General features: G+C 34.8%; 1 protein-coding gene and 1 long non-coding RNA gene across 4 annotated transcripts in view; both read right to left on the reverse strand.

The window, feature by feature from the left end:
- foxo (forkhead box, sub-group O) overlaps window positions 1-15,421 on the reverse strand; it is a 482,994-nt gene that overhangs the window by 308,716 nt on the left and 158,857 nt on the right. The gene's annotated exons all lie outside the window — the stretch shown is intronic.
- Window positions 4,649-11,614, reverse strand: LOC141481382 (uncharacterized). The gene is made up of 2 exons (XR_012464927.1): window positions 4,941-11,614; window positions 4,649-4,873 (listed from the first exon to the last, which is right to left on the reverse strand). It is a non-coding gene; the product is annotated as an uncharacterized lncRNA (long non-coding RNA).

Below are 15,421 nucleotides of genomic sequence, written 5' to 3' on the forward strand. Positions count from 1 at the left end.
CTTTAGAGGGATGCTTTTATTCTATTAATGAGTATTTTGAGTATACTTCCTGATTACTGTGATCAATATACTGTAATCTCTATGTTATTTATTAATTCCGTTTTATACATCTACATGTTTTCTTACTTGAAGTTTGCTATATCATTGTTAAATGATATTTCAAAGGAATAAAAACATTATTATTATTAATGCTTAATCGGTCCATGGTGATTTGGCAAAAAACAGACACAATAAATGACAACTAATTTAAGCGATCTAGCTTCAAAAAAATGGCCCTTATCAATTGTTAAAGGTCGAAAGTCTCTGTTGGAAGACCCTATACCTTTTTAAATCACTTATTTTATTAAATGAATCTCGACTTACAATGGCAAAGGCCTGCTGAGGCCTCAAACTTTCAAACACTGATATATGGATAATAAAGAAGCTGAATTTCCAAAGTTTGATAACAATATTACGTGAATGATTTTTTGGGAAAAATCTCCTTAAAAGGATCTTAGATTAAATAATATCGAACTGAACGAAGATTCCAAAAGTGAATTCTTCCAGAAAAAGCATGAACGAACGAACTCTAATGAAATTAATACATCATATAATCAGCGAAACTTAGCTGTGAACATTTTTCAACTACGCACATTCACGTAAACCTGATCGCTCACTGGAGGACGGGGAAGTAGCCGCCTTGCCGGCTCTGCCGATGATGAATGGCCCCCGAAGGCAATTATTAACCTGTTCTTGCGTAGATATTAGCGATCCAATGAGAGCTTTTCATTAATCGGTCTAAGGAAAGAAAAAGTGCGGAATTTAGTCCAGAGTAATTGCGTTGAGACGACAAATTATAAATATTTTCCAATTCTGGAGTTACACCGAAACAAGAACGTAATCAACCATGTAGAACTTGATTAAAATATTATGCTTCCGTGATCATAAAGGAGTTCATAGCCTTACTTCAGAAGGAGGGCTACCAACCTTCCTTTGGACGAAAGCCGTGACCAGTGGAGTTAATCTCTGAAGAAGTCTCAAAGTTTTTGAAAAGGGTAATAATGTATTTCATTCGTAAAGTTCTTTCGTTGGTTACTATCGGATGTATCTTTTTTTAAATGGTTGACAGATTGCAGTAATCCTGTTGTTGCTCTCCAAATAACGATCCCTCAATCTCTCAATACAATGACCTTGTCAATTCATAATTCTACTACAAGACTTCAATCAGGAGCTAGAAGGCAATAGAAGGGACATTTTCAAGACTGGCAAATAAAGTCGGATGCAAATCTATACCAATAAAACGCAGAGTTCTCCCACCAAAGAGTAAACGATACCACACCATAAATAAACCGAGCTTCTCGATTCATTTGTCTCTTTGATGATCGTTCACTATCACTAGAGGGTTAAAAATCAAAGACAACCGTGGGTTATTGGTGTCAAAGCAATTTTCCAGGTGTGTTAACCATAGTTTTGTTCACAATTGTGGAGAACATTATTGAAGGCATTTTTTAGTGTTTACGAACGGGCAGTACATCCCGTTTTCGGTAAGCCATTGCGTTTTTCAAACCTTCATAATCCCCGGTAGGGAAAGTCTTTTTCTCACCTCATTACAGTATGTTTTTAAAATCATAGAGCCTTAAGTGGTTTCATTTCCGAAGGTATGTGGGAAAGTTGTGGTGTTTATACCGAAGAATAAATGAATTAAAGAATTTAAAGAATTACGATTAAATGAGCCTCACCTCTTTTAATGGAGAAAATAATGAGTTCATACAAAAACAAACCGCTTGATATGAAACAATTTGCCTATCAAATGAGCAAATCCATAATGCCTGCTTCACAATGCCTCGTTAAAGGCAATGAAAAGACTTTCATGACGTAATTAATGTCTCTTTGCACCTTCACTGATTTGGTGGAGGCTTTTCATTTGACCCCATTCTTAGGGTAGCGAAATTTATAGCCTACACTGACCTGGTGGATAATCAATACTCAGAAGCAGATTCCTAGAGGCTAGTATCGGTAAGTAGATAATTTAATTGATTGTGAAAAAAAGCTGTCCCCAAAGAGGGGTACTACTGCCTTTTCTGGTTATCAACAATATGTGAGAAGAGTTGCATAATTGGGGATTTACGATTCAAGGTTTCATGAATGATCTAGTATCTAGTCTATTGAAAACACTTTTCTCGCACCAGAACAATATTAATGCCTCTCGACGAGCTTTTTGCTAAATAACCAAGCCACTGTTATCATTAGATAAATATTTAGAAAGACGTGCGAGTTTGAACCAAAAATGGTTTACTGGTCATATCAATCAACCAAAAAACATACGGTTACACACCTTATTTAGTGGTGGTAAAAACCGCCAACTCTCTGGAAGAAATGCTGAGTCTTCAACCTTTACAAGTTTGTATAGTGAAAGATTTGGATCTTCGAGATTCATCAGAGTTGAAAGTGAAAATATTGTGTGGACATACGAAGATTCTGGACGTTATACCAGTAAAGATTTTGAGGTAAAGCTCGAAGTCGTTATGAAAAGTGAATCATGGGAATTATAGGTCGAGATTCGGAATCTATAAGCTCCTGGAAAATACCCTCACCACCTTTTAGGCACATTTGTGTGCTAAAGAGAGAAAATTCTACAGATGAAGGAGATAGTATGGAAAACAGCTAATTGTACGTCGCCTAGCGCCAAAGGAAACCGGAAAAACTTCTAGGATCGGACCAAATAACTTTGAAAATGAGACTTCTTATTTCCCTCTGTGTGGTATCACTTCCGTAATATGGGCAGATATGGCAGTGAGGCTGGCTGCAACTTGAGAGAGATGACGTAGGGTGAGTCACGGTGATTTCCGTGGAAAAAACTGCTGTTGAGAGACATCCGCAAATAAAACTTTTACTGATTTCAATTCAGAATCAGAATCGGAAAAAGAGTGTGACGACGAAATGACAATTTCAGCTTCTCCGATGGAGACAAAATCAGCGGACCATTTGTTATTTGGAAAAAAGAAAACATCGTGATTAATTCGAAGAAGTGCAAACAAATTGACAATGTGGGAGCAACGATTCCGTCACCACTACCTCCCATCGCATTTTTAGCCTTCTCTTCTGTTTTCATGAAATTTATGTGGCTAGTATCATACATAATTTGACACACAAGCAGATCCTTAATTAATTTCTCTTACATTTCTTAGCGAAACACGCGAGTATAACTGAAGAAGCGTGCGGAATGGCAGGATGTAATAGGAAGGATCGTGTACAGTGGCAGAAAATATATTAACTTTATAGGATATCGAGGCTCGAAAAGATTGAGTTGACCCATCATCACCAATGTATAATCTCTGGAAACTATTTGAGATCTCCGTACTGTTCGATACTTCCTCTGATCTCACACCCTCACACAAATTGCCTACCACTCAAGTCAAATAACCGTCTCGGAAACTGGATAACCACCAGTCACAAGTGAATTAAGACACCCATTCAAATTTCATTCAAGATCATTTTCCCCTATTGCATATCTGCAACTGTTCTACACGCATTTCTGCTCAATTTACCACCTTTACGGATCTGTTCTATATAATTTCAGGTAATTTATTAGACAGTTTTGCATTAAAGAAAATGAAGGAAAAAGTCTACTGCAGAAATTAACGACTCAACAAGTTAATTTACTGAGTGTACTCATGCAGTATGCATTCCTGACTGCTTTTGAATGCATGATATCTAAATTATTTATCAATTAACGGAACCGAAGAAATAATTAATTGAATCCACAAATATAGCTGGATTTATTGGTTTCGTTTGAGAGTCTGAATTGAATTCATGAATTAACATTAATTTTGTGTGTATCCAACATGAAGCAACCGCCTGTATTAGTGAAGTTTTCTTCTGTACATAAATCAAATAATCACAATCAACGGTTCAATTAAAAAATTAAAACATTTTTTCAAAAAGTGTTTTTAATTATTTGAATCTTAGTTCATCAATCGGTGATATTCACTTGCCACTCAGGACCATCATATTTTAAATTGGAAGGGATAACATTTTCTATAGTAGTCACATGATCTTGATTTCGAGAACAAAGAAGTATCAACCATTGATAAAAGCTGAGAGGGTTGAAACAGCATTGTCTGGTGTTGGATCAAAATTTCCTCCAGTTGTCTTACAGTAAAAGCTGCAGTGAAAACAGAGCACGATTCCGTTTGGTGGTCGATATCGAAGCTTGGTGTTGCAACTGACCGCCTTGGGGGCCTTCTTCATCTTTGATATTCCAGAATTGAGTTTTCTGTCGATCCCATAGATAGAGTTTTTGTAGGGGAATAAGTCATCACTTTTACTTTCAGGCTTGTCATTTTTGAGACAGTTGTGTGGTTCAGCTTGGTACCATTGAAGAGACCGTGACGAGTCGAAACAGCGCTGTTGGATAACAAATTCACAAGTTCATCTATTAACCAGTGTCACATGTGATATTTAGATGACAAAAAAATTGAAACCTCGGTTGTAACGTGTTCTGCAAACCAAGCTGGAATCAAATCAAAAATCGATTCGAACCAATTGATGAAAACTACCGTAATTGAGAACGATACAAATACACTAAGTTTTGACAAATGAGGTATTGGCATTTTTCAGTCATCTGAGTTTCAACATTATTAACAAGTATTGTAATAAAAAAACAATATTAAAACTAATTGATTTAATTTATAACAAAAAGGTACTAGGTGGAGCATGTAAAGACAACAGGATTCTGTATCCCCTTCTCTGCTAGTCCGTGACCCTAAGTAATGAGTTGGAGATTTTTTTAGACAGCTGCCCGAGTGGACAAAGTGATAATAACTCTTCGGAATTTGACACCGTTAACCAAAAAGTCGATAGCAAAGCCACAGAGACCAGTTCACTCCAGTGGCTAAAAAAGAATAAACCAACACATGGAATTTTGTTCAACAATATTGAAGAAGTCAAAGCATTCGAACCTTCATTTTCCCAGGTTGAATGGGCGTATGTAGGAAACCGAGAGATTCGTCATAACCAGCCAGCATAGTCCTTTCAACACTTTGGTTAACTATATTCGCATAAAAGGCTTTTGATAATGAATGAAAAGCTAATAAACTTTAATTTCTTTAGCCACACCGCTTCCCATCAAATATTTCTGAGCTCAAGTTTTTATTTGGCTGCAATGACTATATTTAGAAATGTCACTTTCAATTGTGTCATTTGGTTAACGGTGAAGTTTCTCGTATATCCTTGTTATGATTTTGAGCTTGTTGCTTTTCCAATCATTTTTCGTTTCGAAATATAATATCATGGAGAGTAAACTGAACATTCCGAGAAATTACTGCATAATATAAACTTCTGAAGTGTCTAATTGATCAGTATCTTATCGTATTAAGGAATTTTATCCTGTCAAATGAATAGATTTTCAGAAAACTGACTTTGTCCGTTTTCAAATTCTTCGTAGAAAATGCTCTGATTTATTTAGATTTAGATTTATTTCATCATCATTTGGTATAAATCATTGATCAGACTTTAATTAGATATCCCTAATCTGCGAATGCTTATGCAATTTGTTGCTATAAAATTTGTAACATAATTATTATTTCAAATTTTTAATCTCATAATCAACTACACGAAGGAGAATTTTTTCTGCATCCACCCCATCAAATTTGCACCTTCAGCGTTATCTGTGTTCACGTAACATTTTAAATTACAGTTATTCCCCTGAAAAGTAGGTTAATATACAATGTAATATGATTCAAATATGTACAGTCTAGGTTGGTAATTAATCGTTATTTTTTTAATCACGTGATAAAGGTACATTCGTTTCGTGTGTTATGATATTTAATTATCGGACGTGGTATCTCATTCGCACTTTGGATTACATAAAATTATACTCTTTTTCTATTACCCGCATCACCTAACTAATTAAATTTCCACTCACATGTATTATACAACTTCTGGTGTTTCTGGTGTAAATTAGAGAACTGTGTAAAGGTTTTTAATGTTACAAATTATTCTGATATGGTGGAAACGATACTTCTTTGAATCTTAGCAGTAAAAATGAACTAATTTTAATAACATGAAAGATTTTCAAACATATTCAAGAACTAAACTTATCCACCAGGATAAAATAACCTAGAACTATAACCTCTTTTCCTTTCTTAACATAACCGTCTTCTTCAATTACATTTCCCTTTTCATTTTAACACTTGTTAGTAGGTATGGTTATTTTTTCTCTCATATTTTTCGGTTACCCAGAAAAACATTTCTGATTTTCCCTATAAACATTCTTCTTCTTAATTATTGGCTGGTGCCAATATGATGATTGGTTTCTAAGTTTTGCCATGGTTTTCCTTGCTGATAACCTCCAAACGTTCCAACTGCAGTCGGAGTACTCGACCACACCACTGAAGATGACCGCCGCAGTTGCAGTTGAAACGTTTGGAGATTATAACCAAAGAAGACCACGACAAACCTGGAAACCAATCAAAACATGTTTTTCATATTGCTCGAAACTTTCTGTGTCTCTTCTGTGTAAGTACTAATTTAATTTATGTTTCGATTCTTCAAAGACATATTTGATTTAGTTCGTCTAAGGTGCGTCTTTTCTGATTTCTGTTTGTTAGCAACAACCATCATTATTCAGTTACATTCAGATTCTTCTTCTTCTTTTCGCTTCCCATTGTCTTTTTTTTTCTTCCATAACGTTTTTATTTTTGATACTATATCTTTGTCTCAACGGGTACCATTGAATCTTTTTTCTGTGTTGCCCCTCTCTTCTTCCACTCTTTTGTTGGTTCCTAAATCCAAATTTGAATTACTGATGTATTATTTTCGCTCATCTATAACTTTTCAGTATGTCTATTTCATTGTTGTATAAAGTGGGTATTTTCAAATTTTTCATCTCTTTTATCTTTCTCCATAACTTACGAATTCCCTCAATTCATCAATCAAATACAATCAGGAGTGGAAGAGTAAATAAGTTTACATGAAATAAAAGAAATATTGAATCAAGACCAAAAGCACCTGGAGATGGCAAAATCACTAGGGACATGGTGATAGCTTCACCAGAAACGGGCGTACAGAAAATACAGAGAATTATTACTGAAGCTCTAGAGGGAAAAATACCAGAAGAGTGGAAAAAGGCAATAGTACCCATTTGAATGAAAGAGAAATAGGCAAGGTTTTGATAATATACAGCCAATACAGTAGCAAAACCTATACGAATATCCTGCAAAAAAAACTTTCACATTGTCAAACATCTGCAAAGAAACGCAATTTGGTCTTTGGAGGAAACGAATAGATCAATGACACTATAACACAATTGCTATAAGTACAAAAGACTTTACAGATCAGATAAAGCTTTTGATAAAATGGCCTAAATGAAAGTTGCATCATCAGGAGATGATTAGTCATCAGTCTTTTCCTGATGATGATGTTTGTTTGCTAATTCAGTTAGCGAAACGCGTGTCTAGAGACAGTATATTTTGTTCTGATGTGGGAAAAGTTTTCTCAATGGATTCAAAATGTCAAATATTGAATGCAGCTGAAGCTACTTTGGGAGTAGGATAGTGATGCATCCTAAATATTTTTTACGATTATTTTGAATGAAGTAAATTAGCAAACATTAAAAAGATGAAAAAAATAGAGGTGGATACTGAAAGTGAAAAGGAAAATGGAAAAATGTCAGTTTTCGGTGGAGTATTAAACTAGGCTGATGCCATGGTAATAATAGCGAGACAAAACCAAGTCAAACAGTAAGTGTTCAATTAGTGAGTTCGTTTCATGAAATGCTTTAGTGAATGTTAGTTAAATCACAATTATAGAACGATGGGTGTCGTCTCTTTCTAGGAATCATACATCAAGAGAGTACAACTCGTTAATCCTGAACTCGCACATGTATCAACATCTGAGGGTTGTTATTCGTAAAGGAAGTCATTTCAATTTGTTGATTGAAATCCTTTAAATATACTGAAAAAATGGTACTGTGAAGAGATGGCCATATGCACAAAGCAAAATAGCTATAGTCCGTTCATAATTTGTCGATGGCACAAAATGAGGGCCCAAGTCATAAAACGGTCGTAAAACTCGTAAAATCATAGGCGGAGGTTCCTGAGGTGTTTATTCATTAAATATAAAGCTTCAGTTTATATTCGAAACTTGCCTTGAAAGGGTGAAGTTGTTACGAACGAAAATAATTTTTGGTTTAGTACATTTTTTAATCGCATTTAATTTACGGCTCGTTGGTGTTTCGGCGTCTACGGCAGTAATTAACGTCTCTAATATTTATTTTGCGAATTTTGTGCAGTGCGTGAGTAACTTTTTTTCATATTCCTACAAACATATACGTACCTTTCGTTCCTGCTTGTTTTGTTTGATTGCTTGCGATGGCTTCGTCATCATCATCAACATCATCAAGTTCTACACCGGTACTGTTGCGTACAGTCAGTAAGTCTGTCTATTCACCAAGAGAGAAGACTATTGTTTTGAACTTTCACGATGCTCTGGTTTCTCAGAATCCCACAAACACTGTTCAGAACATAATCAAGAGTTGTGCCAACATGACGGGCGTAGGGGAGTCAACAATATATAGGTTCCTATCAGAAAGAAAAAAAAAAGGTATAGCTAACCCAAATACAAACGAATACTTAAAGAGGGGGAGAAAACCTATTGAAATTGATGAATTTGCCAAAAATGGTATTCGAAGGAAAATTCACGAATTTTTTTACAAAAAAGAAATACCCAACTTAAACAAAATTTTACAAGAAGTTAGAGACGAACCGGATTTGCCTCATATCGGACGAACCAAATTGTGGCAAGTTTTAAAAGAATTAAATTTCCGGTGGGAGAAATCAGACCGAAAATCACTTTTGATTGACCGGGAAGAGATAATATGTTGGAGAAGAAAGTATCTAAGATCTATACGAAAATTTCGGGCTGGAGGAAGGCCAATTTACTATCAGGACGAAACGTGGGTAAACGCAGGTCATACTCTCACAAAAATTTGAACAGATAAAAATATATCAAGCTCCAGGCAAGCCTTTATGGAAGGTTGGTCTACTGGTATTTCCCCACCCTCTGGTAAAGGCAGTAGATTAATAGTTTCTCACATTGGCAGTGAAAAAAGATTTGCTAAGCATGGTTTGTTGGAATTTGAATCCAAAAGCACAAAAGACTATCACGAGGAGATGACAACTGATGTTTTCGAAGAGTATTTTGAGCAGATGATTGAACATATACCACCAAACTCAATTATAGTATTAGATAATGCACCTTATCATTCACGACTAGTTGAAAGACTTCCAACGACTGCGTGGAAGAAACAGGATATCATTGACTGGCTGCGGAATAAGTCCCTGCCTTACGAAGATGGAATGGTTAAAGCAGAACTTTTAAAAATTGCCCGGCAACACAAATCTAAGTTCAAGAAATACGTAGTTGACAAAATGGCGGAAAGACGAAACATCACAGTCCTTAGACTTCCACCCTACCACTGCGAATTAAATCCAATTGAACTCATTTGAGCACAAATGAAAAGCTATGTGGCTAGAAAAAATACGTCATATAAAATACAAGCTGTACGTGAATTGTTATATGAGTCTTTACAACATATTACAGAACAAAATTGGCGAGATGCAGTAAGACATGCAATAGAAGAAGAACAAAAAATGTGGGATCTTGACAATATAATTGATGCGACTGTAGAGACACAACCGCTAATTATTAACCTGCAAGACGACTCGGATTCCGAAGATGATCCTGTTTATTTTGAATTTGAATAGTTTTGTAAGTAATCATAGTTTATATCATTTAAAAATAGGTATTAATTAAATAAATGTATCTTTTACAAATTGCAAGTAACTTATTATTTTTGAATAAAATAAAGAAATTTTTTTAAAATAAAAATACAGTTTACAGTACCTACAGTTTAAGAATATTAATATATTTATTTATTTAAAGTAACTAATGTTTTAATCATATACTCTACGACACTGGTCACTCATTTCCACTCAAAATACCTACATAATCGGATTAAAAGTTTTGTAGCTGTATTGTATTTCTTCAGATACAAGGTGGGTTAGTCGAAAACATCTTAAACTGCCAGTTTTAGTTTGGTTTTTGTTATTATATCATATTAGCTGTCCTCTCTGTATTTCAGTTCTCTAATGAGGGTCAAACTTGCAGTGAGCTATCAACAAATTATGAACGGACTATAGGCTGAATAATATCAGATTTATATTACATTAAGAAGCAAGTTAAATAGTATCATACTATAATTTCTAAAAGAGAATATTCAAAAGTTCAATTTCTGAGAAGGCAATCACACTGATACTTCAGCGAGCGAGCGGTATATTTACTTCAACAAAAAACACAGGAAGAAACTTTTTACCACTGAAGTAGTATAACTCATATACAAAATGTAGGAATAGAATCAATAGAGGAATAATAAGAAGAAAGCCAATTTCGCTTCAGCCTGAAAGTTGGTTAAGATCAATGTGCAAACAAAAGAAGAAAAGTTATAACTGTGTGAATGACAGTAATAACCGAAAAAGTGTGTCAAGATAAAGGCTGATAGACAAAAATTTATTATTTTAAATGAAAAATACAAGATTTACCTTTTCGTGTGAAAAAACTTGCATAAATATCAGTTGCATGCAATGCAATATCCGCTGTAGTATTAGCCTGAAAAGTAGTTATTTTCCGTCAAGTATTTGCTACTGTAAACGGGAACTGAGAGAAGTATATTGTTTCGTGTTTCGTAGTTGAAATCCTTTATCTGTATGAGATTTTTTGAAACTGCATAAACCACAGAGTTAGTAGCTGCAAAAGATATATTGAATTTCATTAAAAATGTATTTTCGAAGAAACATGAAAAAATTATGTATTGACGTGATAAACGTAATAATTCGACCAACCCTGATGAGAATTCTTCAAGGCGTGGTTTTTTAGTGATTTCGATTATAACGAATCTGAAAATAAAAGATCCTATTGGGTTAGTCGTGGCCACATGGTCTGCATATATTTCCAAAACAACTATCAGTTGTAAATAACCTGTTGCAATAACCTCGATGAAATATAATAACGGTAATCATGCATACTTATTACCGAATCGGGTTTTTGTTGTAGGTGAATACCGCTCATGATCATTTTGAATTGGTTTTAGTCAGAAGCTAGTGTGAATACCCATCCCAACTATTCATCTTACTTATTTTTGTGACTATTCGAATCAGGAATTGTGTTCAATCTGTGAAGTGATTCAAAAATAATCTTCGTAGACATCGTACTATGAATCAAGTAACTTTGAACTTCGTGACTGTATCATAATCCATTAGTTTGCTTGGGCCCGCAGGAGTCATTCTTCTTTTGTGAAATAACTACATAGAGATGGTACTGTAAATTTCTCTCAAATAAAAATGACGGAGTATTAATATTTATACAGATCTATCTATAGTTAGCAGTTAATCTATCATTTATCATTATTCATATAGAATCAGCGATAAGACCTAACTGTAACAGATAAATTAAATAACTGTGAAACGAGAATCCGCTGGAGAAATGTCTATTGTATGCAAGATATTGAACAAAAAGAAAAAATTTAAAGTTTCATATGCAGCGAAAAATAATATTTTTTATAGATATCTTTCAAAAGAATTTTGAAAAAAAAAAACAGTTTCATCACAACACCTCAACAACTGTGATAATAAAAAATAATAAAAAAAAATTCAACAGGTCTGCAAACGTATTTTTAAGAGCATATTCTACAAAAACAGTGATAGACTACTGGAAACCATCTTGTTGCCTGTGATGGTGTCTATTAGAGTTGTAGACGAAACGTAAGGCATAAAAAAACTGCATATCACGGTCAATAAACCTGGAAAATAGTGTTGATATAAAAATGAAAATTTTTTGGGAAAGAAAGTTTTTGGCTTTCTACTACTCCATCTGATACAAAAAAAAATAGATGAGAGAATCTTCCAAAGAAAGGAAGGATAAATCAATTTGAAAATAAGTAACTCTATACATGGATGTGTAGATCATGCAAAGAAGTAACTTTCAGACACAAACTGAAAGAAAGTCCTCCTGAAACAGCTACTTTCATATAAACATTGAATTACACGAAAGAAAAAAATTCTTTCGAAACAAATACTTCTATATGAACACTGAATTATACAGAAGATACTTTTCTCTATTCAGTTTGTATATCAAACATTTGTGGAGGAATAAGAATCAGATATCACTCACTTGAGTTCTACTTTGAATGAATGGTAATAAATTGTACTCACATGGAACACTGTCACCCTAACTGGTATACACGTGTTTCGCCTTAAGACACTTGCCCTAAGGCTCTTCAGTACCAAATTGGATAACATTATAGAAAATACACACACTTCATTCATGAATTACGATTTTGAATGTCACGGAATAAGCTTGATCTGCTTATGTCATCGATGACATCGTAATGACATTCATTCAAGCTTATTCCGTGACATTCAAAATCGTAATTCATGAATGAAGTGTGTGTATTTTCTATAATGTTATCCAATTTGGTACTGAAGAGCCTTAGGGCAAGTGTCTTAAGGCGAAACACGTGTATACCAGTTAGGGTGACAGTGTTCCATGTGAGTACAATTTATTACCATTCATTCAAAGTAGAACTCAAGTGAGTGATATCTGATTCTTATTCCTCCACAAATGTTTGATATACAAACTGAATAGAGAAAAGTATCTTCTGTATAATTCAGTGTTCATATAGAAGTATTTGTTTCGAAAGAATTTTTTTCTTTCGTGTAATTCAATGTTTATATGAAAGTAGCTGTTTCAGGAGGACTTTCTTTCAGTTTGTGTCTGAAAGTTACTTCTTTGCATGATCTACACATCCATGTATAGAGTTACTTATTTTCAAATTGATTTATCCTTCCTTTCTTTGGAAGATTCTCTCATCTATTTTTTTGTATCAGATGGAGTAGTAGAAAGCCAAAAACTTTCTTTCCCAAAAAATTAATCACTCCTAAAAATATAACCCTTTCAAATCAAAAATGAAAATGTTTTCATTATCTTCATAAATCCCTGCATTTTCAAAAATTATCAGTATATTCAAGAAAGATGGACATACACTAATTTCATGTTTATTCAGAAAAAAACAATGTATTTCAGAATCAAGATCACAATTACGGTGAATATTTTTCCATAAAGAATACAACAATGTAGCACACAAATTTTGAATGACGAAATAATGAGTTGCTTATATTACAGAGTGAGAGAAGTCTGAGTATTTGTTTGCTGCAAATAATGACAATGATAGTGTGAGACAAATCAGAAACCCTTTGAATTTTGAGGAACTTTATTAACATCCCAAAATTAGAAACGATTCAGAAGGAAAGTCTTTTCCCATCAAAGAAAACACACCCGATAGGTAGAAGTGGAACCACCGATTTAAAATAAATTCAATGAGAACACTTCTCCCACTTATTTGAGTTTGTCATTTCCTGATGATGCTAGGATAGGTTAGGTTGAGTCAAAAGTGAATGGGTCTTTTCGAGGCTCCACCGCAACCCACAAGGGTTTATTGTGGCTTACACCTTTTCACACTCGACCAAGACCAAGATGCTGTTTCATCATTTTCTGAACAGAGGCAACACACACTGTCTTCCGAGAGTTCGAGTCTCTGCATATGATGATTCAGACGACAGTGACCTGTGAGAAGGCCTGTTAGACATCGTAGTTCCAGATGAGGAGAGTCGTTTTTGGAAATTTGCTGCCATTTTAGACGCTACTCGGTAGGAGACAAGTGCTTCCAACGCCGCTTGACTGTTCGAGAATATTTTTTTGAGTTGTGTATGACGTTGGATCTACCAATCTCCTCGCACACAATTGAATGGCATAGATTTCCGCTTGAAATACAATCGCATAAGTTCCTAGGCAGGTAGATATATATATATCTGTCCTGGGTTTGCGACTAAAAACACGTGCACCAGAATCTGAAGGTGTTTTTGATCCATTTGTGAACCTTCTATCTGCTCTTAATATTTCCTTGTCCCGGAGGATCCAGCCCCCTCTTCTTGGGAACAGTACTATATGAGGCAGTTCGTAGTTGACAGTTGGAGGCACAATAAAAGAGGTCATTCAAAGAATGCTGTGACTTCCAGTGTCAATCAGCAGTCTATTGTACTCTGCATTAAATTGATTTGTGTAGCTGACGATGTGCATAAGTGTATATGCAGTCCATCTAGCCTGCCTCTCTCCAGAAAAATGTGGAGAGGAGGCAGATCTAAAATGATCTCTATGGCGGCTGACGGTGGGGAACTGATGATGCTAACTCTGTTAGCAAAATGCGTCACAGTTATCAAAATACATTCTTATATTTTATGCGAGTACGAGTGAAGCTGTTGTTTCAGTATACAATGTTTTATAAAACTCTTGGATTCCAAACAATTTTCACTATCCACCTTCTCGGACAATTGATCTCATAACATTTTAAAGCAACTATAACAAACTTTTACGCGAGTAGCTGAACTTAATCGATCAAAACATACTCATCGGTTTGTATACATAGGATATTGTTGCATTATTACCACGTCAATCATTGGACAAGCTCGTCTTTACTAACCAACTCTTCAATATTCCGTTCCATTCTATGAAGGGTGAAAGTTTATGCTAGTCGTCAAAAATTAGATCCTCAAATCTAATGTTGAAAATGCTCATTACTACAAAACTGCGACTGCCTCTTTTATCATGCAGATCTTTAGAAAACAATATTATCTTAATATGGGATCAAAAAGAGTTCAATTTAAAGAAAAACGATGATTTTTGCTGATGATTCGTCCTACCCATTGTTCTAAATGTATTCGCGTGGTCGACGTTACAAAAATGAACCTGTGGTTGATGCGGCTCATCGGCGAAAGTCGTAAATTATTTTCTTTGGATTCGTTGGTGGTTTATGCACTTTGTATTTCCTCCTAATATCAACAAATCAGCAAAAACCGGATATCTGGATACATATTCAGAAGAGTACAGAAATTGCGATAAAAAATGTAAAACTGGGAAAAAAGTGCCTGAATGCCACTGCAAACTTTTATGACCATTGCACTCCAATGATGTGGGTGCAATAACCCACATTACTGACATACTTGACAGACTCTAAAGCAGTTGAACATTATTCTTCGTCTTTTTAGCAACCAAACGTGTATATATTTGTGGGCGGATGTATCATGTAGGTTATTCAGTTTGTTCAGTGCGTTTCCCGTTTTAGGAATCATACGAAGAAAGATAGGAGCTTGTTAATCTCATTTATTTGTATGAGTCCCGACTTTTGAGAGTTGTTGTTCGTAGAGAAGTGACAGCTGGTTAACCGAAAAAAACACATTTTAGAACCCATATGACCATGTACCTAAAACAATTTTTCACCACTTTCGCTTTGTACTGGCAAAGAAGGTATTAGTTACTTAGTTAGTTTCAA

The sequence above is a fragment of the Leptinotarsa decemlineata genome, unplaced genomic scaffold, assembly GCF_025532065.1.
Source record: "Leptinotarsa decemlineata unplaced genomic scaffold, Ldec_3_MD MMD2_tig00000199_RagTag_RagTag, whole genome shotgun sequence".
Taxonomy (NCBI): Eukaryota; Metazoa; Arthropoda; class Insecta; order Coleoptera; family Chrysomelidae; genus Leptinotarsa; species Leptinotarsa decemlineata.